Source organism: Bos mutus, chromosome 15, assembly GCF_027580195.1.
Source record: "Bos mutus isolate GX-2022 chromosome 15, NWIPB_WYAK_1.1, whole genome shotgun sequence".
NCBI classification, from domain to species: Eukaryota; Metazoa; Chordata; class Mammalia; order Artiodactyla; family Bovidae; genus Bos; species Bos mutus.
Genome location: NC_091631.1, coordinates 46,697,077 through 46,724,894, shown reverse-complemented (window position 1 = coordinate 46,724,894; position 27,818 = coordinate 46,697,077).

The following is a 27,818-nucleotide window of genomic DNA, read 5'->3' as shown; positions in this document are numbered from 1 at the left end:
GGTGGGCACAGCAAGTCAAGGGTCTTAAAGAGGGCCTTCATGAACAAGGTCATAGTTTTGCTTTTTAGGTAAAATTCACATAATGTAAAATTAATCATTTTAAAGAAAACGATTCAGTGGCAATAAGCACAGTCATGACGTTGTGCAGTCACCATCTCTATCAAATTCCAAAACAAAACAAAAACCCTAAACCCACAACACTTGCTTCCCATTCCCTAACCCCACCCCCAAGATTTTTAGACTTTATGGATTTATCTTTTCTGGATATTTCATTTAAATGGAATCATACAAAACTCCACTCAAAATCCTATAATGGCCTATATGGGAGAAGAATCTAAAAAAGAGTGGATACACGTACAGGTATAATTGATTCACTTTGCTCGCCACCTGAAACCAACACATTATAAATCAACTATACTCCAATAAAAAAATTTTTTTAAATCCCAGCAGATATAAAAATGGTGTAGACCCTTAACTAAAACATAAAAAATAATAAATTAAATTTAAAAAATTAAAATAAATGGAATCTTACAAGAGATGACCTCTGATGTCAGACTAAAGAACCAGATACAGGAGAGTGAACTAATTTACCTAATGTCAAGATTTCTTTGATCCCTAGATCTTGTTAGTAATGTTCTTTAATACTAAAATACTAAAAGGTCTATGCTGCTGCTGCTGCTGCTGCTGTTGCTGCTGCTGCTAAGTCGCTTCAGTCGTGTCCGACTCTGTGCAACCCCATAGACGGCAGTCCACCAGGCTCCCCCGTCCCTGAGATTCTCCAGGCAAGAACACTGGAGTGGGTTGCCATTTCCTTCTCCAATGCATGAAAGTGAAAAGTGAAAGTGAAGTCGCTCAGTCGGGTCTGACTCTTAGCGACCCCATGGACTGTAGCCCGCCAGGCTCCTCTATCCATGGGATTTTCCAGGCTAGAGTACTGGAGTAGGATGCCATTGCCTTCTCCGAAGAGGTCTATAGAGGCACAAATTAAAAAATCTTCTTATAGGACACAATTACCTCTAGGGGGCCAGTGTTATTGAAGCTCTTTTTTGTTTAGTGGCTCAGTCCTGTCCAACTCTTTGTGATCCCATGGACTCTAGCCCACCAGACTCCTCTGCCCATGGGATTTCCCTGGCAAGAATACTGGAGTGGGTGGGTTGCAATTTCCTTCTCCAGGGGATCTTCCTGACCCTGGGATCAAACCTGCATCTCCTGCATTGGCAGTTGGATTCTTTACCACTGAGCCACCAGTAATTCTGACTCTCCTGTTCCTTTCCAAACCACAACATGTAAGATCCTCTCATTTGGGGGAATTCTTGTAAAACATAAAATGAAGGAGCTTTCGGACGAAAAAGGCAGTCCAGAGTCCCCCACTTGGTTGTTTAAGGCTTTGAACTCTAAATAGGACTTATAATTTTTTTCCCCTTCTTGAATTAAATTATCCAAAGATCTCTTTTTCTAAGAAGAAAAATTCATGGACCAAAATAATCATGGATGATACATCACAGATTAGCCTGAAAAGCATCAGGTTAACAAGATAAACGATTTGTGCCCTATTTGTGGGTAGTTGTCAAGAGATTTGTACACTGCAAACTGAATAGCAGATATTAAGGGCCATCCAATGATCTGTTTTCCAGGGGAAAAAATACTCCAATGGGGTTATCAAATAACACAAGAAAGTGCTGAACCACTCATCAAAAATGATACTGCACTAGGAGATGAAACTTGCAATGTAGCCATAATCAGATATGGCTAAATCAAAATAACGGGCTTTATCTTAAGTAATGGGTTTTTCTTGTAAAAAAGAAAAAAAAAGGAAGTGTCCAAAAACAGAGCATTGTTCCCTAAACTACTCCAAAGCTCTATTTCTTAAAATAAGTTTGATTACAAAGGCAAGCTCAAATGAAAGATCCAAAATTTTTATATTACTTTCTCTTTGATAAAGTGAAAGAGTTCAATTTTGTGCTACCTAATGGACATACCAGGAAACCCAAAAATTTTGTTGAAAAGATATCTTAACAGTTTAATTCTTCTGATTTGGGGATTTTGCCTTGGAAAGCTAAAATCGAGAAGGGATGTCAAAGGAAATAAAATAGGAATATAAATCATCACACCCAAAGGCAAAAAACAGTTATAGACAATATTTTTAAACTCACAACAAAAATAATGATTATTAGAAATTTAATCTTTTTCAATAAAAGGGGAAATCTGGGTCAAAATGATTCAAAATTTGCCCCAAAATTAGACATTTAGCAGAATATTTGGGCAGTGAAAAGGAATCTCTGTTATTTGGAGACAGAATAATTTGGTCTTTTTTTTTTTTTTTTTTTTTTTAAGAAAACCAAAATAATGGGAGGGGAGTTTGAGGGAAAATGGATACCTGTTTATGTATGGCTGAATCTCTTCACTGCTCACCTGAAACTATCACAACATTGTTAATACCCCAATGCAAGATTAAAAGGTTAAAAAAATAAATAAAATTTAAAAATCTAAAAGGAAAGCCCAAATATATTCTAATTTGACATGTCACAGATATGAATCCTGAATATTCACTGGAAGGACTGATGCTGAAGCTGAAACTCCAATACTTTGGCCACCTGATGCAAAGAGCTGACTCACTGGAAAAGACCCTGGTGCTGGGAAAGATGGAATCCAGGAGGAGAAGAGGATGACAGAGGATGAGACGGTTGGATGGCATCACCGACTCGATGGACATGAGTCTGAGCAAGCTCCGGGAGTTGGTGATGGACAGAGAAGCCTGGGGTGCTGCAGTCCATGGGGTCGCAGAGAGTCGGACATGACTGACCGACTGAACTGAGACATGAGATACATGATCCATGTAACAATTTTCAGTAATAGATGCAAAGACTCTTTTTAAATAAATCCATTAACATTAGGCCAATCTTGTAAGTAGTCATTTTTTTCCCCACAATTCAGCATTTCCTTCAAACTCATGCTAGCGTTACAAACCGAGCAAAGAAATGTTACCTTCCTCAGACCCTTAACGTTTAATTTGACTTTAAAAAATGTAATAAAAGATTAATGTTATCTCTAAACTTTTTAGATCAATCTTAATATGCCTTTACATGTATGTATTTAGACGTATACAAATATGTAACTATGGAAATAGATTTTATTAGCATAAAATAAAATATGTCTACACACATGTATGTGTATATAATTAAATTTATCATTCTAATAAACTAACAATTTCCTTAAAAGGCACACCATATTCATTATTTTTTATATGTACTTATATTTCTCCAAAATTATTGCACTTAGTATTATCTCAACAATTTACATGAATTACTCCCTTACTAAGGTAAGCAGCTTTTGCTTTTCCACACAGAAAACTGGAAGATCAGAAACAAAAATAGTCTAGCTAATTTTTTCCACACACATATTTTACCACTGTGACAATTTCTAAGGTAGAAAAACAAGCATACTTATTATAACATTTAAAGATATTTGCATATTTTGCCAAGGTGCAGTTGTTGTTGCTTAGTAGCTAAGTCCTGTCTGACTCTTTTACGACCCCATGGACCATAGCCCACCAGGCTCCTCTGTCCATGGGATTTCCCAGGCAAGAATACTGTAGTAGGTTGCCATTTCTTTCTCCAAGGGATCTTTCTGACCCCAGGGATCAAACCCACATCTCCTGCATTGGCAGGCAAATTCTTTACGTGAGCCACCTGGGAAGCCCAAGGTATAGTAATTAATATATAAAATAAAGGTCAGTTAAAATCATATTTAATAGCTAATATTTACACCTTTTTCTTAAAATTGCCTACAAATCCAAAATTTATGGATAAATTAATATTAATGTTAGTCTAAAGTTGACTGCTGCTGCTGCTGCTGCTGCTAAGTCACTTCAGTCGTGTCTGACTCTGTGAGACTCCATAGATGGCAGCCCACCAGGCTCCTCTGTCCCTGGGATTCTCCAGGCAAGAACATTGGAGTGGGTTGCCATTTCCCTCTCCAATGCATAAAAGTGAAAAGTGAAAGTGAAGTCGCTCAGTCGTGTCCGACTCTTCGTGACCCCATGGACTGCAGCCTACCAGGCTTCTCCACCCGTGGGAAATTACAATTTAAACTAACACATTACATATGTATGATTTTTAGCATTACAGGAATTCACAGGATCAACTGTTTTGAAAAGATATGTATTGTTACAAGTTCATATAATTAAATATGACTCTACATTCTTATAATTTTAAATAATTTGTAGGAACAATGATAACTTACTGAGTTCATAGAATTTATGTAGGAATTTTTATATTTTTAGAATATGCATGATAAACTAAATCCAAATCTTGTCTTAAAATATTTTGCTAACATTACTTTTAAATGTTGGTCAAAGGAGGGAGCAGAAATACAGTTGTTTTTAAGCTAAAGTTAAATCTCTCTTTGCCAACAAAGGTCCGTCTAGTCAAGGCTATGGTTTTTCCTGTCATGTATGGATGTGAGAGTTGGACTGTGAAGAAGGCTGAGTGCTGAAGAATTGATGCTTTTGAATTGTGGTGTTGGAGAAGACTCTTGAGAGTCCCTTGGACTGCAAGGAGATCCAACCAGTCCATTCTGAAGGAGATCAGCCCTGGGATTTCTTTGGAGGGAATGATGCTAAAGCTGAAACTCCAGTACTTTGGCCACCTCACGCGAAGAGTTGACTCATTGGAAAAGACTCTGATGCTGGGAGGGATTGGGGGCAGGAGGAGAAGGGGATGACAGAGGATGAGATGGCTGGATGGCATCAGTGACTAGATGGACATGAGTCTGAGTGAACTCTGGGAGTTGGTGATGGACAGGGAGGCCTGGCGTGCTGCGATTCATGGGGTCGTGAAGAGTCGGACACAACTGAGCGACTGAACTGAACTGAAATCTCTCTTAATTTGAGGCATCAATTTCAGGAATATCACGTAACTTAATTTTAATACAAAATAATCTCTGTATTCATATATCAAAATATATATAACTAAGCTGTCTCAGAGATGAGAAAAAAAGAAATCTGCTTCCTTCAGTTCAGAACCTTTTACGATGTATGCAATCCACAGAACTGACTGTCTGCCCTGTGTTTCCTGGTGGCTCAGACGGTAAAGAATATCCCTGTTATGCAGGAGACCTGGGTTCGATCCCTGGGTCAGGAACATACTCTGGAGAAGGGAATGGCAATCCACTCCAGTATTCTTGCTTGGAGAATTCCATGGACAGAGGAGACTGGCAGGCTACAGTCCATGGGGTCACAAAGAGTCAGACACGACTAACCAACTAACACTTTCACTTTTCCTGTGTTTCCAAACTCCTAAGACACTTCGCTCCTGTTTTTATCTCAACCAGCAAGACTAATGTATATGAGCAGAAGAGTACGTCTCTCTCATGCACACAGACCTACTTCCCTCAGTGATTCAGATCCTGACACGGCAGAGTCTCTCAAAGAGCTCTGCTTCTCCATTCAAGAAGCCCCAGTTCACACAGGAATCAGGCAATGATGGCTCACTCTCCCTGGCTCACTCTCCCTGAAGATGCCATACCAGAAATGGCCCTGACACCTTGATTGCACCCTCAGACATCAATGTCATCTTGAGCTGAGTCCTAACCCGATGACAGAGCCTCTGATTCTACAAGTTCCAGTTTCACTTATGTCAAATGATCTATTTTTTCCTTTGCCAAAAATGTCCTAACTCTGTCTTCTCACCAGCCCTCACATCTATCCCTGAAAAGATCAGAAGACTTCTTTTTTAAATTCCAGACCTCCTACCCTCCTACTCTCATCTTTCACAACAGCCAAGACTGGCCCCTAGCTGTCCTCACTGGTGACGGACAGAAGGAAACATAAGCTGAGTGCCTACTAATACTCATCAAACATTTAGAAAATATCCACCCTGTATTTGTCATTATTCTCTTAATATATATCGTCACATAGAGCATCTATATCATTTAGTTGTATAGTAACATCAGAGTAAGCATGGTCACTTCCACTTTCACGGTTAGGAAAGTTGCAGCTGAAAAACTAAATCGGAACAGTACTAAGGCTTGACAGCCCAAATGTGGTTGCAGCCATGTCTATCATGATGGCAGATGCTCTTCCCAGATGCTCTGTTTTCCTGAAAATGAAAACACTGAGCTGGCTAACCTGGGTCCCATTGTGCCAGCCATCCTTCCCACAGAGAACCAAGGGGATAAACTGCCACTGTGTGGGGCCCACACAAGGCACTGCCCCTCGAAGATGTATTTTCTGTAAGTTCTTCTAGTGCCACAGTGATTGAAACATATTTAAGTGTAAATCAGGGGTCAGCAAAATAGGGGCCCACTGTCTGCTTTTTTAAAAACAGCTTTTTTGTTGAATTTTTTTTAAATGTTTGGTGTTTTTGGTTGTGCCATGGAGCATGTGAGATGTTAGTTAGTTCCCTTACCAAAGATCGAACTTAATGCGCCCTGTATTGGAAGTGCAGAGCTTTAACCACTGGACTGCCAGGAAATCACACTGCCTGTTTTTAAAAAGCTCAGGAACTAAGGGTGGTTTTTACATTTCTACATGGTTGAAAAAAAATTTAAGTAGTAATATTTTGTGACAGTTGCACCTTTGTGAAATCCAAATTTCAAGTTTCGAACATAGTTTTATCAGAACACCCACACTCTCATTTCAATATTTTGTAAGGCATGTGCTTCTGCACTATAAGCAACAGAGTTGAGCCATTACATGAGAGGTCCTATAGCCTGCAGAGACTAAAACTCTATCTGGCTTTTTATTCACACAAAAAAAGAAAACTTGCTGATTCCTGGTGTTGTCATACAACCATTTTAGGAGCAAGATATTTTGTGTTGCTTGAGAAGGCTAAGGGAAAAGGAAAGGAGGAGTCCAAGGATAAATGGATGTTTAAAACCAAGAGAAGTGGTGTCATGGTGAGAGGAAGACAAAGTTCAGAAAGAAAAAGATTTATCAGCCTGTAATGTGGCTTATGTCCATCGTAGGCCTGGGAAACACAATGCCAACTCTCCATTTAATCAATCAATTGTAATACAAATAAAAGTGATGGTGATAATTAACATAATAATAGCTGGCATAATAAACAGTACTTCACACGGGCTTGGCACTGCACAGGGCTGTGCAGGCTTATTCTCAGAGTAACCCTTACCATGATCTTGTTTGAGAATACTACTGTTACCCTACTTTTCAGACGAAACTAAGGAACAGAGAGTTTGAGTAACTGACAATCTATGCTACAAAGGAGGAAGTTCATAGACAAAGTCTTACAAGGTACTATCATCCCTTTAAAAGCACTCATTTTGTCAAACACGCTAGTGCTGATAGCTCTTTTTTAGGAATGATCCTAAACCTTGAGGCTCAGTATTTGATTTTGATGGCAAAAGTTTCCCACCTTTGAAGAGAGATCTGGTTGTACAAGACATGTGAGGTCAAGTCTAGTGAATGATGAAGCTGGATGGTAATGACTTGAGTTAAAAACAAGGTGTCCCTGTCACACTGAGCAGTGACTCTCCTGGCGATGCTCTCTGCCTAAATCGAAAGATAATGTCAAGATAGAGAGCTATTAGCGAAAAAAGAAAAAAGACTCAATTCTTGTCTTTGTAGTTTCCAATCAAAGTATTAGCACTTTAAGTCACTGAATTTTAATCCTACCATTCTATTTTTTTTAATAGCCTAGAGGAGAATTGGAACCAATTCTTTTTAATAGTACAAGCAACTCAAGCCATCTTGAAAGACTGAATTTTGGAGTCAGAAAGGAAAAGTTGTCATCCCTAGCTCCATCACTGCTGGCTATGTGATCTTGAACAGCTTCTTTGAACCTCAGTTTCCTCATCTGTTAACATGGATACCTTGCAACTTTCTCAAAAGGGACTCTGAGGGAGAATTAAGACTAATGCCTCAGATCATCTATTGCATAAAATTGAAGCAGCATGTAAGACACTGACCGGCTTAAACTGGTTTCACTTCCTTAAAATAGGTTGTTGATTAATCAAAACCAGAGTTATTTTACAGAGACAGCACTGAACATTTGCAAGATAGGAACCCAATCTGCAGGATGAACCCAGAATCAAGAATCTTCAGTCAACAAACATAAAGAACAGAAACATTGCCACCGGAGCCCTTACAAGAAGTCCTTCAATAAAGAAAATCTGGCTTCCAGCAGCAAAAGTAGCTTATATGGATTGATGCGGAGAAGGCAATGGCACCCCACTCCAGTACTCTTGCCTGGAAAATCCCATGGACAGAGGAACCTGGTAGGCTGCAGTCCATGGGGTCGCAAAGAGTCGGACATGACTGAGCGACTTCACTTTCACTTTTCACTTTCATGCATTGGAGAAGGAAATGGCAACCCGCTCCAGTGTTCTTGCCTGGAGAATCCCAGGGACAGAGGAGCCTGGTGGGCTGCCGTCTATGGCGTCGCAGAGAGTCAGACACGACTGAAGCGACGCAGCAGCAGCAGCAGCAGCAGCGTGGACTGATGCAAGACTAGCCAATCAGCTTCCAAGTTTTGAAATTCCACTAATCCCTTAAATTTGGCCCCAAATCCTGGATTGGGGAGACAGATGTGAGCCCTGCTTCTTGTCTCCTTGCTGACTAATCACAAAATAACGCTCTCTCTTTTCTCAAAACCTGTTGAACCATCACCATCTTGGCTTCTATGTTCCCCAGGCAGCAAATCCTCACTCTTTATACAACCAATCTGTCTGCACATCTATAATGGAACCAGTTATTTACAATCCTTATGATAATTGAGAAAATTATCAACTCCAATCTTTTTCTTTAATTGTATGGTTCAGATGAAACCAGGTACCACATGAGGACGCTACAGACGTGATAAAGACTCAGCATAATGTATGGCACATGGAAGGCACTCAGGGCTACGAGCTTCTTTCCTTCTCTACAGCAGGTTAGAAAGAAACTGGGCTGAGGTTCTCACCCAAGATGACGATTGTGCCCATTCACACTGGGATTCCAAGGCCAGCTTCCTGGCATTTGTTCCAGAAGGGCAGTTCTTTCCCTACAAGGCACTTTTTAAAGAAGGGCAAGAGAGGGATACTGATTGGCTGAAAGGAGAGGGGGTGTATTTCATCAAGCGTTTCACAGGAGTCACTTCCTTTTAATGAAGGAAGTGGTGTGGATCACACCAGTGGCTCTAATGGACCTGGCAGGACCACAGTTACTCTTCCCCTAAAACGGGAGCATCCTACAGTTACTTCTTCCCTGAATTTAATCTTGTTTACTTATTTCTACTTCTTGATTGAAAGCTTCTGGAGGACAAGTGCTAAGACTAGCTGAGTGGGTGGGTGTGTGTTTGGTAATCTTATAGCTATACTGCCTAGCACAGAGCCAACATTCAAGATGTCCATGATGAATTAATGAATTGATGGTTTCCAACAAAAGCCAGAAAGTATGAAACTAGAAGAGGACTGTGCAGCAATCCCTTTGCCTTTCAGGGAACTTTCGTCTTGTAAGGCAATCTCGGGAAGAGAACGTCTTTCCAGACCTAGGAAGATGGTCCTCACCTCTCTGAGCATCTCATGTGTAAGTTCCCTTTGTTGGGAGAAGAGAGGACGACAGAATGGCTGCATAACCATCCCCATCAGCTCACACGGAGGCTGTCTGCAACCTGCAGGGTGGCGACACACCTTTAGACTATGTTCTAGCATTTCACAAGCCTTTGGACGGAGACATTCCCTACCCTCAGCATCCCACGTGACTTAAGTCCACGGTTCTCTTCTCACAGCTCATCTAATCAAGCTTGGCTAAAAATATCCCACCAACCACCTAAGGAAACCTTGTCTTTGTCTTTTCAAACAGTCTCGATGATACCCATGCACGGAAACCTCAAACGGACAGACGGAGTATCGCTAGCAGGGTCTCTTTAAAGAGGAGGTCTTTAGGAAGGCAATGAGGACCTTCCGCAGTGCAAGGTTCAGAGCTGTTGCTGTGGCAACTGCTGCACCCTCAGCCAAGTACTACCCAAATAAATAGTCTGTTCTTCTTCCCGCCCCTCCCCAAGTGAGAGAATGAGAGAAAGGATCGATGAGACTTGCCACGGGCATTTTTTGGAGTTCTGGAGTTAGTGGAAAAAAAAAAATTAAGTTTCCCAAAACAACAAAGAAACACGGCCTCCGGAACAAGCCCACGCCCCTCAAAGGCAGCGGATGGGAAATAGGAGGAGCCGCGCGCCGGAACCTTAGCCGCCACCGTGGCTTTGGAGAAACGCTCGCAGCCCCAAACACCCCGGCGGAAGAAAGAAAGGAAGCTGCGGGGCAGCAGACCCCGCATTCCAGCGGAGGGCTCGGGCCTCCCAGCCGGGGTGCCCCATCTCCCTCCTCCGCTTCCTCCCCGGCCTCATCCAAACAACCCTAGAGCTTGGGTTAAACAAAGAGTGGTATGCCTTAAAAAAAAAAGAAAAAAAAAAACTTCTCTGCGTGTAGTAGGCGATAGGTGGAAAATTAATTACAGGAAATGCATGGCGAAAAAAAAAAAACGGAGCAGCGTTTGTCTTCAAATGGATGCGGTTCCCCCTCCCCTGCTCCCCTCCGCGGTTCTGAACAGCCAGCCAGCGCTGTCCCCACCCCGCCCCCAATCCTTTTATTATCAGTTGAATCACGTCTCGTGCCAAGCAAAAGGTCATTCCAGGTCATCTTGGAGAGGAAAAGACGGAGTAATGCATGCGAAGGTGCTGGAATTGGCAAGCAAAAAAGAGCGAGAGATGCGGAGAGGGGCTCTGAAGCCCCGGCGTTCCAAAGAGAACACAGTTGTGCCAGAAACGCACAGGAAACGTTTCAAAGCGCGACAAGCGCTACCCAATCTGTAGCTAATTCCTTATAAAAATAGGAATGTGGTTTATAGATGCCTGGAGAGTAATTAAAGTTTCTAATTGTTCTCACCCTGAACCTCATTTTTGACCATCAGAGACAGAAACGCTGTCCGTCTATGGTCTGGAAACAAGAGTGTGTAAACGTGGACTTGGAGGACCTGTTCACCCGGCGCAGAGGCAGGACTTGGTGCCTGAACAGACGGGAAGGGCTGCGGTGGGGTGGAGTGCCATAGGGGTCCGCCTTCCTGAAAGAGGTTCACAACCACCAGGGTATGTGGGCAGTGTATTTATTTGCCTTCTTTCAGGAGCAAGCACAGATCTCTTTGTTTGGAGACAGAAGAAAAAAAAACAGGCAAGAAACACTGCACACAGTTTTGGGGGCTTTTTTCCCTGCAATGTTTACTGGGTAGTGGTGGCCTAGCATTTTTTTTAATCTCTCTATTAAAGAAGACGCCACTGCCTTCTTTGAGTTTTTAATTCAATGCCATTTCAATAAAGACAACTCGCTGTCCCTGACTTCTTGCCAACTGCACTTTCTCGCTTTTTTTTCCTCCCCGCTGCCACATTTTTAAGTCCTGTGTTTGCCTAATTTTTCTAGAAGCAACGACTTTTTTTCTTGCAGAAACACAAATGCCAACAGCAATCTATCAAGGGAGTGGGAGGTTTGGGTTACAAATTGTTTGCTTGTAGATTCCCAGAGTCTCTTACATGAAAATGCCCATCCTTGCCCATCCCCTGTCCTCTTGCTTTGCTTCCTCTCTTCTTCCTTATCAAACTCCATCTACCATTAAAGTAAGCTGATGAATGACACAGTCTGTCATATTCGAGGCAGAGACTAGGTGAGAGTCGTGCATTTATCAACCCATCCTGGAAAACAGCTCACTGGAATGGTGTCATCTCAGTGTGTGACACCTGCCTCCATATGACTGTTCCCCAGCTCAAATCATTATATAAACACACTGAACATGTATCAGTTCCTTCATTAGAGTTTATGTGTCCAGAGAAATACAAGTAGTTCTTGCTACTGTTACTTTTGTTGTAGGTATTAGCTGCAGAAAGCTCTGGGTATTTGAAGAGAATGGACTACGATCACTTTATTGGGGGTGGGCAGGAAGGAAGGAAGGAAGGAAGAAAGAATACACAGGAGTCCATTATGGTTGGAAAAAAATACCTTGATTTAACAGAAGTCACTACCGGCCTAAAAATTGAACTGCTAATAAGTGGATGAGGACTGGTGGATTCTTGCACCAGTCAGAAAATATGGACACCCACAAGTAACTAATGAGAGCACTCAGGGCATTATTTAGTTCCCATTGGTTAAATGCACCACAGTGAAAGATCCTCAAGGAAAATCTGATAAAGGTACACTGGTGTATGCAGCTGGCACAGAGAGAAGATGGCAAGTTTCCTCTCAGAACCATTGCTATTGAGCAGCACTGAATCATAGAAAATAAGCAAAGCAGTAATACTCCTCCATGTTCATATCTTCCTAGGTCTCCTAACAAGAGCCTTAAGGTCAATTAGAAGTTCTAACAGACTCAAAACACATCAGTTATCAGGTATTTCCCAATGCCTTCCTGGGAAGGATGAAACCTGGGAAGGAATAAAGAAGTACTCTACTATTTCTTGAATAATCATGTACTTCATGTGACTGTAACTAATTTAGTCCTCATAACTATGGGTAAGTATTATTTCATTCACTAATGAAGAAAGTGATAATCAAGGTGAGCAGCAGAGAGCACCACTCACCTAACAAAAGAAGGGAAGGAATGTGCATTTTTGGAGACCCCTATTTCAGGAACCATGCTTAGCTTCATACACGTAACTTGTCAATAACCCTATGTTGTGTCTAATATTGTCTCCATTTTATGAAGAAATTGAGATTCCATGAACTTAAGGAACTTAAACAAAATCACAAAGCTAGAAATAAATAAGGAGCCAGAATTCACACTCACATCAGTCTGCCACCCAAATCTCTTGCTTTTTCATTACAATTGATGCCTCCAATAGAAGCTTGAAAAGGAAGAATGTAAAATCTGTTCTGAGCCTCATTCCTAACATGATATTACACAAAATATCCCCAATCTCTAGAAGGAAGAAAAACATACCTTGGCACGTGTCTGTGAGAGGGCTTCACTACAAAAGCCCACAGGCCTAGAGGAGAACATTTCAGAGCTGCAAGGAGGATGACAAATCAATCAGCCTCTGGTCTGATGTTAAATGGGGACCTCATGAGTGACACTGGTTGATGTTCCAAAGATGCCAGAAGTGCAAGAGGGAAAATTCCCAGAGCCACTCTCATTCTAGCTTTTTACTACTGGATTTAACACCATTTCTGAATGCAGCCATCAAACTTTCACATTCAGCTGATTTGGCCATCTCCATGAACGGCATTTGTTTTTTCAACAAATACTGGTACCTACTAGGTACCATACATCAAATTTGTTCAACTGGCTAGATAATGCTGCCATTAACTGTTTATGGAACATCAGAGGAGGAGGAAGAGAAAGAGAGGAGGAGGTCGGCATGGAGTGAGTGGTGAAGTCCATGAATAAAGATAAGGCAGACAAAGACTAAAGTGCCTGCAGAAACTCCCACCAGAGAAGCCTAGTAAACAGTTGGATTTAGGGGTTTGGCTCTCAGGAGACAGAGCCAGTCTATAAAAATATAGACTTGGGAGTGCCTGACATATGGCAGATGGTAACTGACATTCTAGTGGTAACCAAGAACATCTAGAGAAACAGGGTAAAGTGGAAGGAGAAAGAGATTGAGAAGAACACAGCCCTGAAAACAGGATGTTTTAAGAGACATTTGTGATCATCAGGCAATTTTCACAATTTCACATACAACAAAATACACACCCTTACATTCACTTACTCATTCATTCAACAGGCACTTACTGATTACCTACTATGGTTTAAGTGCTTATTATACAAAGTACTTATAATACAAATAAGATATGATCCATTGTCTTAGGGAGATTTAATAGAGGAATATTATAATTACACACAAAGAGCTACCAACATTCTTTCTGAAAGAGAAGGAAAGAAACTGATGATACAGGAGTTCATGGTGTAAATGAGATTTAAACTGGATCCTGCATTATGAATAATGGTGGAAAATATCAGATGAAATGTGACTTCTGCACCTTTTATGCAATATGGATACTTAATAAAATGCTACTATTGGGATAGACCAAAGCTTGCTGAGAAGGAACAGAATATAATGAAAGAATAAACTCAGGAGCAGCATAAAATGCAGTAGGTATGAGGAACATCAGAGTAATTACACATCAGGGAAATGTGTAAAAAAAGAGCAAGAGAGTTTAAAAGGAGAAAATCTCTGCCTTCCTAGAGGAAATGATTTCAGTAACTAATGACAGACCTGCAAAGAGCAGTTTGGGGACGTTTCCCTCACACACCAGGGATGATAAAGCATCTAATTTGGGAAACTGAAGAGCACATGTTAGCCACGGTTCTCCAGGTAGCACTAGTGGTAAAGAATGCGCCTGCCAATGCGGGAGACACAGAGACGCGGGTTCGATCCCCGGGTTGGGAAGATCCCCTGGAGAAGAGGATGGCAACCCACCCCAGTATTCATGCCTGGAGAATTCCACTGGACAGAGGAGTCTGCTGGGCTACAGCCCATGGGGTCGCAAAAAGTTGGACATGGCCGAAGCGACTAAGGACGCATGCAAGGCTCTCCAATCATGACTAACGGAAACAAACTGGAGGAACCTGAAGGAAAAAGAAGGATCAGGAGTTTGTTATACAAATGATACGTTATTAACAGAATTTTTTTAAAAAGCTGGGTCTAAGGAAGGAACTGGAAGCATGAACTAGAAAGTTGTAGGAACATGGGTCTGACTCTGCCTTTCTCTCATCTCTGCTTGTTTTCTTCAAACTTTTTCCTTCACTAACCAACTCCTTCTCAGAACACATGCTAGAATGTGGGTGCAGAATCATTTACATGTTGCAGTTCCTGGCCCACACAGCCTTTAATACATAGTTCTTGAAACCCGATGCCAAATTAGAAGGCAAAAAAAGGCAGCAGGCCCAGTGTGAGTCAGCTGTCCGCCTGTGGCAGAATCACAGGCTAGGAGACTGGGCACCTGGAAGATAGAAGGAAGACAAGGGAATGGTTTGTTAATTGGGCATATACCCTTCTCAAATGACCAAAATACCCTGAGTTTGGGACTTTGACCTGAAACCGCTCATTTCCTTAAAGAAGACTAAGAAACAAGTGAACTACAGGATTAAATCAGGTGAACGTAGGAAGAGAAAACAAACATGCATTATGTTTAGTCACTAAGTCCTGTCCAACTTTTGCAGCCCCATGAACTATACCTGCAAGGCTCCTCTGTCCACCGGATAAATGTATTTCATGGCATCTAGAATGGTGAATCCTTTCCAAAAAGCTTTCAATTTAGTTTTCCCAGATCCATCAGAGAAATCACTATCTTTGGCAGCTATAGCCATATGAGATGTATTTATTAGACAATAACATTTGAAAGTCAAATGACCCCTTATCCATGGACTGAAGAATGGGTATTGTGTTACCAGGCATGAACACGACATGAATCTTGCTGTATATTTCCACCAAAGCTCCTGGGTGACCATAGGCATTGTCAATGAGCAAAATATTTTGAAAGAAGTATTTTATTTCTGAGCAGTAGGTGTCAATAATGGGCTTAAAATATTAAGTAAACCACATTGTAAACAGATGCACTGTCATCCAGGTTTTGTTGTTCCCTTTGTAGAGCATCAGTTCAGTTCAGTTGCTCAGTCGTGTCCAACTCTTTGTGACCCCATGGACTGCAGCACTCCAGGCCTCCCTGTCCATCAACAACTCGCAGAGTTTACTCAAACTCATATCCATTGAGTCAGTGATGTAATCCAACCATCTCATCCTTGATTGTCCCCTTCTCCTCCTGCCTTCAATCTTTCCCAGCATCAGGGTCTTTTCAAATGAGTCAGTTCTTCCCATCAGATGGCCAGAGTATTGGACTTTCAGCTTCAACATCAGCCCTTCCAATGAATATTTAGGACTGATTTCCTTTGGGATGGACTGGTTGGATCTCCTTGCAGTCCAAGGGACTCTCAAGACTCTTCTCCAACACCACAGTTCAAAAGCATCAATTCTTGGCACTCAGCTTTCTTTATAGTCCAATTCTCACAACCATACATGACTACTGGAAAAACATAGCTTTGACTAGATGCACCTTTGTTGGCAAAGTAATGTCTCTGCTTTTTAATATGCTATCTAGTTCAGTTCAGTTCAGTTCAGTTCAGTCGCTCAGTTGCGTCCGACTCTTTGCGACCCCATGAATCGCAGCACGCCAGGCCTCCCTGTCCATCACCAACTCCTGGAGTTCACTCAGACTCATGTCCATATAGTCAGTGATGCCATCCAACCATCTCATCCTCTGTTGTCCCCTTCTCCTCCTGCCCCCAATCCCTCCCAGCATCAGAGTCTTTTCCAATGAGTCAACTCTTCGCATGAGGTGGCCAAAGTACTAGAGTTTCAGCTTTAGCATCATTCCTTCCAAAGAAATCCCAGGGCTGATTTCCTTCAGAATGGACTGGTTGGATCTCCTTGCAGTCCAAGGGACTCTCAAGAGTCTTCTCCAACACCACAGCTCAAAAACATCAATTCTTTGGCGCTCAGCCTTCTTCACAGTCCAACTCTCACATCCATACATGACCACAGCAAAAACCATAGCCTTAACTAGACGAACCTTTGTTGGCAAGGTAATGTCTCTGCTTTTGAATATGTCATCTAGGTTGGTCATAACTTTCCTTCCAAAGAGTAAGCGTCTTTTAATTTCATGGCTGTAGTCACCATCTGCAGTGATTTTGGAGCCCAGAAAAATAAAGTCTGACACTGTTTCCACTGTTTCCCCATCAATTCCCATGAAGTGATGGGACCGGATGCCATGATCTTCGTTTTCTGAATGTTGAGCTTTAAGCCAACTTTTTCACTCTCCACTTTCATTTTCATCAAGAGGCTTTTTAGTTCTAGGTTGGTCATAATCCAAGGAGCAAACATCTTTTAATTTCATGGCTACAGTCACCATCTGCAGTGATTTTGGTGCCCCAAAAATAAAGTCTCTCACTGTTTCCATTGTTTCCCCATCTATCTGCCATGAAGTGATGGGACCAGATGCCATGATCTTAGTTTTCTGAATGTTGAGCTTTAAGCAAACTTTTTCACTCTTCTCTTTCAGTTTCATCAAGAGGCTCTTTAGTTCCTCTTCACTTTCTGCCATAAGGGTGGTGTCATCTGCATATCTGAGGTTACTGATATTTCTCCCAGCAATCTTGATTCCAATTTGTGCTTCATCCAGTCCAGCTTTTCTCATGATGCACTCTGCATATACATTAAATAAGCAGGATGACAACATACAGCCTTGACCTACTCCTTTCCCAATTTGGAACTAGTCCATTGTTCCACGTCCAGTTCTAACTGTTGCTTCTTGACCTGCATACAGATTTCTCAGGAGGCAGGTCAGGTGGTCTGGTATTTCCATCTCTTTGAGAATTTTCTACAGTTTGTTGTGATCCACACAGTCAAAGGCTTTGGCATAGTCAATAAAGCAGAAGTAGATGTTTTTCTTAAACTCTCTTGCTTTTCTGATCATCCAGCACATGTTGGCAATTTGATCTCTGGTTCCTCTGCCCTTTCTAAATCTAGCTTGAACATCTGGAAGTTCACGGTTCACATACTATTGAAACCTGGCTTGGAGAATTTTGAGTATTACTTTGCTAGTATGTGAGATGAGTGCAATTGTGCAGTAGTTTGAACATTCTTTGACATTGCCTTTCTTTGAGAATGGAATGAAAACTGACCTCTTCCAGTCCTGTGGCCACCGCTGACTTTTCCAAATTTGCTGGCATATTGAGTGCAGCACGTGTAAACATGGGCAGAGTAAAATTGGCATAAATCTTAAGAGCCCTAAGATTTTAGAATGACAAAGGAGAATTGGCTTCAACTTAAAGTTACCAGCTGTTTATCCCCTAATGAGTGAAAGTGAAAGTGAAGTCACTCAGTCATGTCCGACTCTTTGCGACCCCATGGACTGTAGCCTACCAGGCTCCTCCATCCATGGGATTTTCCAGGCAAGAGTACTGGAGTGAGCTACCACGAGAGAGTCAGCCAATCCTTTGAAACCAGACATTGACTTCTCCCCACTAGCTATGAAAATCCTAGATGGCATCTTCTTCCAACAGAAAGCCCTTTTGTCTACACGTAAAACTCTGTTCTTTAGTGTAGCCTCCTTCGTTAATTATCTTAGCTTAGACCTTCTGCATAAATTGCTCCAGTTTCTATATCAGCAGTTGTTTCTGCTTCATCTTGCATCTTTATCTTAAGAAGACAGCTTCTTTCCTTAAACTTCATGAACTAACCTCTGTTAGGTTCAAACTTTTATCCTATAGCTTCCTCACCTCTCTCAACCTTCACAGAGTTGAAGAGAGTTAAGGGCCTTGTTCTAGATTAGGCTCCGTCTTAAGGGACTGTTGTGGCTGATTTAAGCTTCTATCCAGACCACTAAGATTTTCTTTATCAGCAATAAATCTGTTTCACTTTCTTATCGTTTGTATGTATGCTGGAGAAGCACTTTTAATATCCTTCAAGAACATTTCCTTTGCATTCACAACTTGGCTGTTTGTGCACAAGGCCTAGCTTTCAGCTTAGCTCAACTTTCAACATGCCTTCCTCACTAAGTTTAATCATTTCCAGCTTTTGCAATTCTTCCCTTTACTTGAACACTTAGGGCCCACTGTAGGATTATGAACTGGCCTAGTTTCAATGTAACTATGACTCAGGGAATAGGGAGGCCCGAGGAGAAGGAGATGAGGGAACAGCCAGTCAATGGAGCAGTCAGAACATACACAACATTTATTAAGTTCACTGTCATATAGATGTGGTTCATGGCACTCGAAAACAATTATAGTAGGAACAAAGATCATGGATCACCAGAACAAATAATGAAAACTTTGAAATATTAAGAAAAATTACCAAGATGTGACAAAGAGACACCAAGTGAGCAAATACTGTTAGAATAATAGCACTGATAGACTTGCTCAATATAGGGTTGCCACAAACTATCAATTTTTAAAAAGCACAATATCTGGGAAGGGCAGTAAAGTGAAGCTCAACAAAAAGAGGTAAGTCTGTATCCATGCAAAGACCTGCATGCAAATGTTAATAACGAGTTTATTCTTAATTAGCAAATATTGGAAACGACCCACTGGTCCACCACTTTCATATAACAGAATACCACTCTGTAATAAAAAGGGAAAAAAAACACTAATATATGAAACAGTATGGATATTCTCAAAAGCATTAGGTTAAGTGAAAGAAGCCAGATTTGATTTATGTAACATTCTGGAAAAGGGAAAACTGAAATCATCATTAACTTAGGATAGAAATAGAATAATGAGGTTTATTACAAAGGAGAATAAGGGAATTTTTAGGGGTTGTGGGAATGTTCTAGCTCTTGGCTATGACAGTGGTTACATGACTATAAACATTTGTCAAAACTCATTGAACTGTGTACTTTAAAAGAGTGAATTTTACTTATGTAAACTATACTTCAATAAAACTGACTTGAAAATAAAGAAAACTGACTGAAGTGACCGACCAACGAACTGAATATATATTTGAGACAAACACAAAGTTAAATATTACTAAAGACCTATTTATTTTTACTCTATAGTCACAAAATAGGAGCAAGTATAACAGCAGGTTCAGACATTTTCATACATAGATTTGTTGCAGATTTTTCCTAGATCTGCAAACTGAGTGTATCTGTGCATTAATTAAAATCGTCTCATTTCCTCTCCTAAGCACTCTGACCTCCTCTTGCTTCTAGGCTATGGTATCCAAGAACACAAGATGCCTATTCACAGCTCACCCATGTGGAGCTATATCCACTCTCCTTTTCCCAGACATGGGCACCATCCCAAGAATAGTACACAAAGAGGAAAATGTCGTAAAGAAGGGTTGATTCCACTTCCGTGAGATCCACTCTCTGATTTCCTCTGGAGAATGCGGATCTCACATTCACTGGGCACTTTCTCAACACCATCCACGAAACACTGGCTCATCTCTTGGCACTCAGTCTTGTAGTTCAGAATAGGCCACCATTTTTCTTTAATGGATCACTGAACCAAATTAAAAATCAGTTCTAGACCAGATACCAAACAGATCTTTCAGTGGAGATGAACTTCAAGCGGGGTTCAGAAGGAAGACTGGAACATGAGTTGGCAGAGAGAAAAGGGAAAGAAATCAGCCAAAACAAGGGACCAAGAAGAGACCAGAGAACAGGGCTGCCTTACTAGTTCAACAGAACTTTCTCTTAGAAAATGCAGGGGTGTCCCACAGAGTCCACCCATCCACACAAAGCACAGACTTTCTATGCCTCCTGCCTCCTCTCTTTTCAAACGTTTCAACATGGAAAAGCTGCTTTTCTCCCCAGACATCTGTGAATTTCCCTTCCCTACAAAAAAAAAAAAAAAAAGAAAGAAATACAGCATTCCCAACATAAAGAAAACTTTTGAATATTTAAAACTGGGATTACTTCACTGACGGTGTATTTGGTTTATTCACTCAAAGAGAAAGATCTATGACACAGAAGAAAACCAAACAACTCTAGTATCTGTATTCTTTATTCACAGATACTTCAAATAAAATAACTCTTTTGGACTGAATTAAAAGAAAAACCATTCCCCTGCAGAATAGAGTAGAACCATTTATCCTGACATATAGTAATGTTTAAATCTGCTCCTGACCTGTCTCTCCACCAAAGTCTTTCAATAACTACTACTTTTAACTCACTCTAGCCAAACTTCACAGATCATCATTTTAGGAAGGTGCCAAAAAACAAAAAAAAGTACATTTCCATGCTTTCGCTTACACATACATTCCTTAGGGAGAAAGTTTCCTTTCTCAACTCTAGTTCTGAAGTCCTGATGTTTCTTGAAGAAATTAGAGTGTCCCCTAGGAAAGTCACCACTCTGGGCGCCCGACATGTGCTCTCTGAGCCAATCTTCACCCCTCTAAGATGTGTAAGAATACCACTAATCTCTAATTAAGAAATTAAGGCATGTAGTTGAATCACTTAAGGAGAAACAGATACAGAACAAGGATTCAATGCTGCTGCTGCTGCTAAGTCGCTTCAGTCATGTCCGACTCTATGCGACCCCATAGAGGGCAGCCCACCAGGCTCCCCCGTCCCTGGGATTCTCCAGGCAAGAACACTGGAGTGGGTTGCCATTTCCTTCTCCAATGCATGAAAGTGAAAAGGGAAAGTGAAGTCGCTCAGTCATGTCTGACTCTTAGTGACCCCATGGACTCAGCCCTCGAGGCTCCTCGGTCCATGGGATTTTCCAGGCAAGAGTTCTGGAGTGGGATGCAAGGATTCAATAGCAAATCTTAATTATATTAAATTTATGCTATTCTATATCGTATTCTGTGTCTCTTTATGGGATCTCAGCATATGTCTGTTACTTTGTGATGATATGTGTGTGTTTAATTTTTCAAATAAGATGGACAAAAATCCCATGGACGGAGGAGCCTGGTTGGCTGCAGTCCATGGGGTTGCTGGGAGTTGGATACAACTGAGCGACTTCACTTTCACTTTTCACTTTCATGCATTGGAGAAGGAAATAGCAACCCACTCCAGTGTTCTTGCCTGGAGAATCCCAGGGACAGGGGAGCCTGGTAGGCTACCGTCTATGGGGTCACACAGAATCCGACACGACTGAAGTGACTTAGCATAGCATAGCATAACGTTATCTTTTGCGGATGACGCAGGTTTGATCCCTGGGTCAGGAAGATCCCCTGGAGAAGGAAATGGCAACCCACTCCAGTATTCTTGCCTGGGAAATCCCATGGACAGAAGAGCCTGGTGGGCTAAAGTCCATGGGGTCACAAAAGAGTGGACACAACTTAGTGATTAAACAACAACAAACCTTATCTTTACATTACCTCTGAGATTTAAGGATGGCATTACACAAATACACAATTCTTTTGGTATATTACATATGAATATATTTGATGAGAAGCTTTCCTTCACTCCCACCAGCAATTTATCCTTACATATACAAAAACATGGGACAATAGATTCGTTTCCAGTTCTTTATGAGAATAAAATCTGAACAACTTAGTGACAAGTTGGATTTTATATTTTCAAAGTGTTTGTGGTCCAGATTATTCAGAATCTTAGGTTCACCGTTTCAATCTGTCAGACAAGGGCTTAGTTCCCACACCAGGGATCAAACCCATATCCCCTGCATTGGCAGATGGATTCTTAACCACTAGACCACCAGGAAGGTTCCTTCAACTTATTGAAAGTGAAAGTCACTCAGTCGTGTCTGACTCTTTGCAACCCCATGGACTATATAGTCCATGCAATTCTCCAGGCCAGAATACTGGAGTGGGTAGCTTTTCCCTTCTCCAGGGGATCTTCCCAATCCAGGGATCAAACCCAGGTTTCCCGTATTGCAGGTGGATCCTTTACCAGCTGAGCCACCAAGGAAGCCCTAGAATACTTGAGTGGGTAGTCTATCCCTTCTCCAGTGGATCTTCCCGACCCAAGAATCAAACCAAGAATGCAGGGGTCTCCTGCATTACAGGTGGATTCTTTACCAACTGAGCTACCAGGAAAGCCCCACTTATTAAGGGTACATATTTTTTGTCCACAAATCTGAAAGAAGCTGTTGAGGATGAGAGCCATGTTGAAATTTTGAGTACTTATGAGATAAACAGGACAAAATTTTGCAAGCAAAATGGTGCCCACATGGCAAGTGAACTATAAAATGGAAAAAGGGTTGTGAAGTCATCAGGGCTGACTCAGAAAAGCTTGAGTCACAATTGCATCTCCAAACCACATTTCTGAAACTATTCTGTGTATGTAACTTTAATGCTAGGACATGAAGACAGCATTGTGTCATTATTCAGAAGTACTCGGAAACCAGCATATTTTGATTCAATTGAAAGTTGAGTTTAAAAAAAAACCCGGGTTCCAGTCCTATTTCTTTCATGAGCTGGTTGTGTAATTTTTTTTAATTGAAGATAATTGCTTTACAGAATCTTGTTGTTTTCTGTCAAACATCAATAAGAATCATATCTAGGGCTGATTCTCGTTGATGTTTGGCTGTGTAATCTTGCATCAGTCCCTCTCAATCTTATCTTCTACATCAGCAAAAAGGGAAATTCCAATGAGATCAGTTCTGTCTTCCAATGCTAAAATTATATTGGCGTTTATCTCCTACTTATCTTTTAAACTTCATATTACCCTTACCACAGCAAGAGTTAGAGTTAAGCAAAGAAGTTTACATTTAGTGTAGTTCAGATGGTAAAGAATTCGCCTACAATGCAGGAGACCCAGGTTCGATCCCTGAATTGGAAAGATCCCCTGGAGAAGGAAATGGCAACCCACTCCAGTATTCTTGCCTCGAGAATCCAATGGACACAGGAGCATGGTGGGCTATAGTCCATGGGGTCACAAAGAGTTGGACATGACTAAGCATGCATGCATATGTCATCTTGATTCATTCTTGCCACAGTCCTCTGGAGGAGTTACTGTTAAACAGGCTCTGAGAGTATGAGCAATCTGTCCAACTTCCCACAACTATCAAGAGACAGGCAAGAGCTGATCCTCAAATTTTCCAAATTGATCAACTCCAAGTCTTTTTCTACTACTCAAGTGGCTCAACTAAGATCTGTTTTTTTTAAATTAATAAATGAATAGATCAGAAACATTGAGGATAAATACTGACCTATTTGCATTGTATTTAAATACAAGTCCTGCTATATAATGTTCTTTTTAGGATTCATGCCAATATTTTATGATCTACCTACATTATTTCACGACTATTGTACCCTTCAAGTGAGAACAGTAGACATTATTATCACCATCATAGAAGAGAGGAGACCCAGGCTCAGAGCAGTTAAGCAATTCTACCTTAAACACAAGGTGTCTGGGGTAGAGATAGTAGAGTATGTAAAGCTCTGGATTCTGAAGTTCTACAGACCTGAGCTCAAATGCCACCTCACTGGCTTACCCATGTAACATCAAGTGAGTTACTTAACCTCTTCTTATCCAGGAAATGAAGCTACAGAATTACCTACCCACAGATTTTTAAGACAAATAACAAAATGTAAGGCATTTATTATGTCTAGCATATAGTAACAAAAATTATCAGTGGGAGAACCCTCACATCTAAATCAAAGTTGTATGTTCTTTCTACTACATCTCTTGAACTTTTGATACTTCTAACAATCTCTTCTGGATATGATTTAAGACACAGCTGTATACTCAATTCAGTGCTGTAGTAGGGTATATTAGCAAACAATTAATATCCTACCCTCAATAAAAGGTGTACTTTTGAGTTATTTTACAAGACTGCTTGTAGCTGATTTGCTTGAACCATTCATAGACTCTTGCCCAGTACCCAAATGACCCACTATTGCACTTGCAAGATGGCTCTGCCAATTGGAATGTCTTCCTAATTGAGGATCAGACTTTTTCCTCCAGGTAAAGATAACCAGTCCATAAGGGGACAGAACCCAGGAGTCTAGCCTCATTAGCACCAAATGCTAAACAACTCATTTAACAATTCCAGATTCATCAGTATTCACTCACACATACACACTGACTTTTCAATTTCTGAACGAAGACCCTCAGTCTCAATAAAGAATGAGTTCGGTTCTATTTTTGTTACGTTCCATAATAGCAGCTGGAAATAAATCTTAGAATGAAAATACTGTTTTTTCTTTTCTTTCCCCCACATCTATTCACTATTAAAATACCTGGAGTTTCCAAATAGGAGTGTTGATATAGTAACTCTCACTGGTTGTGGGCATGCTGGCAGTGGCTCAAAATCTCAGCCAAGTTTTACAGTTGTAATTTTATTTTGATTTTAATTAGTATCAATTAGGACAAAAAATAGACAGTTTGGATAAACAATGTGAGGTTGGCTTTAACAAGTAAATTAGATATACTGCAGGGAAGGAAAGGGGGAAAAAAATTTAAGGGAGATTCCATTTTCTTCCAGCACCCTGCTTCTCCCCTGTGGCTGCTCTTGCAGGCAGCTCATGCTTTCAGAGTAATATCTATGTAAATGTCTTTAAAGAGACCCCCTATCTGGTTTAGGGTATCAGAGGTGGGAAATTTGCACATCTCAGATTGCCTCTCCACATACTTATGGTGTCTTATGTTGTCTAGCGTTGGATCCCTGCCTATGTATAAATATCCTTCTCCTGAGATTTTTTTCAAGGTTTATAATCTGCAAGCCCACTGACAAATTTCCCCTCCTTATTTATTCTGCACCCTTTCCTTTGGACCCAGATTATCTTGTTAACAAGAACTCTATAACGGAAGGCATCCAGTGAGATTATGGTAACTGTTTAACAGCCCTCTTTAAAGAAGAAAAAAATGGTGTATACATATACATGTGTGTATATTAAAATTTTATTAATACGAAGGAAGGGTATGTATACCTGACAAATACTAAATATATAATACTCTGTATCATAAATCCTATGTGACCAATTGCTTCTCAGTATGCTTTCATTGACTGACTCCTTCTGAACTCTTGTATCCACAGTTGTTCAGAAAGGCAGTCTGTCCCAGGCTCCATACATCCTGGCATGTCCTTGCTGGGTGTGCCAAACTGCATGACCTAACCATCTTCTGACCCTGAGCCATTTTTGTAGCTAGTCCCATAGGCAATTAAGTAGGTGAAAATCACCCTAGTGTGACCATGGGAAAACTAGGTTGTGCAACCTTCATGGGGGCCTATCATGCTGCTTTATGACCCAGAGTGGTCAATTTCAAGCTACCAATATGATGTCACTAAATGTAGAGTTAGGAAGAGATGAGCATCATACCAGCATACAGTATTTCAATCATGCAGATACAAAAGACAAACAGCCTCATGGGAATAGATAATAGCAAAATGTAGTAAAATAGTTAGGAAGTGACAGGTGATAATATTTTTTGTTCTTAATGTAATTCAGTATAATTTTATGTGATTTAAGTTTATATATTTTAAGAAACGTCTATGTTTGCAGAAGAAATCAATTGGGAGATTGGAATTGACATATACACATTACTATCTATAAAATAGATAACCTATAAGGACACAGTAAAGAATCTGCCTGCAATGCAGGAGAGCAGGGTTCGATCTCTGGGTTGGGAAGATCCCCTGGAGGAAGGCATGGCCACCACTTCAGTATTCTTGCCTGGAAGAGTCCCCATGGACAGAGGAGCCTGGCGGGCTACAGTCCATGAGGTCGAAAAGAGTGGGACACAACAGAGCGACTAAGCACAGTATTCCATAATGAAAAGAATCTAAAACAAGAATAGATATATGTATATGCATAACTGACTCACTTTGCTGTATACCTGAAACTAACACAACACTGTAAACCAATTATACACCAAGAAAAAATTTTTTAAAGAAAAGAAAATTTATGTTTAAATGAATAACATACTACAAAAAAAAAAAAAAAGAAAGAAAGAATATCCAAGTTTAACAACCAACAAGGAAAATTCTTGACAATGTAGCAGTGATCTCTTATGAGCCAGTATGAACCAACCCAGCACATCACTGAATATCTCTCAGTCTGGTGGCCACAGTGACCATCTACTTCTTAATTACACTATAGATCATTAAGGACTCTGAACAAGAGAAAACAAGATGTCCCAGAAAGTCCAGGCACCAGCCTGCCCCTTTCATAGAGACCATGTGCTTTCTCCAAATACCACCTACTGCCCAAATTTTTGTGTTGTGGACCTTATATAGATACGAGCTTCCAGTCTCAGGGACTTTTACATTGTTAAAATGGTTCAGTCTGAAACTGAACAGAGTCCAGATCAAAGCAGAAAAAATGGGCAAAGTTCCCAAACTTGGAATGGGGGAAGAAATCTGCTACTGGTTTCTCAGCCTAAAATGTTCTCTAGGTTTGAGCAAACGTAGGCCCAAACCCAGGGTTTCCAGAGTGTCTAAGACAAGATCAATGACTTCCTGTCTCACGTACATCAATTCACAGTTGACCTGTCACTTGTGAAACACGATTCAAGTTTGTCTCTATAGAGCCCCATGTCTATTTTGGGTTATTTGGCTTTGAGAAAAAGGAATCACAGGAAACCTGGCCTCCTAATTAGTAATGATTAAATAACATTCACACGCATCCTCTTCACCAAAACTTCCTTTTCATCAGATATCTATACTCAGGCCTTCTCCCTCTGGTGTCAAACATAGGGACTGCACACGGAAAGATCTCAGCCATTGATGTCATATTGGAAAAAAGAAAAGAAAAATAGAAACAAAAATACTTGTAACCTAAACTTACTGGTTTCTGAAATAATCATGTAATCTCTTCACAGGAATACATAATCAAATACCAAATATATATACATATAGGTGTGTACAGGTATGTAATACAAGATAGATGCTTGGTATATACATATAATTTTGTTCATATAGATCAATAGTAATTTATTTTTTCTTGAAGTATAGCTGATTTACAATGTTGTGACATTATCATTCTTTTCTTCTGATTGTGCATTTTGTTTCATTTTATACTTTACTCATAGATAGAGAGTGTACATTTACTATTAGATGTATCGGGTTTTTTTCCTGGGTACATAGTGACACTTCTTTTTCCATTTTTTTTTAATTGAAGGATAATTGCTTTACAATGTTGTGTTGGTTTCTGCTGTACATCAACGTGAATCAGCTATATGTGTACATGTATCCCTTCCCTCTTGATATAGTACTTTTTAAGCCAAGCTGCCTTTTCTCTGCTCATGTGACTAAGCCAAGTCATACACATATTTTGGGTGTGGAAGTGTGACTGAGTTGTGAGTATATGTTTTTCTATTCATAGAAATACTTCTGAGTCACTTCATCCAGGTTAATCCTCTAAAGCCATGGTTCTCAACCTGTTAGATTCACATAAGGAACTTTTTAAAATTCTGATGCCCATGCCAATGAA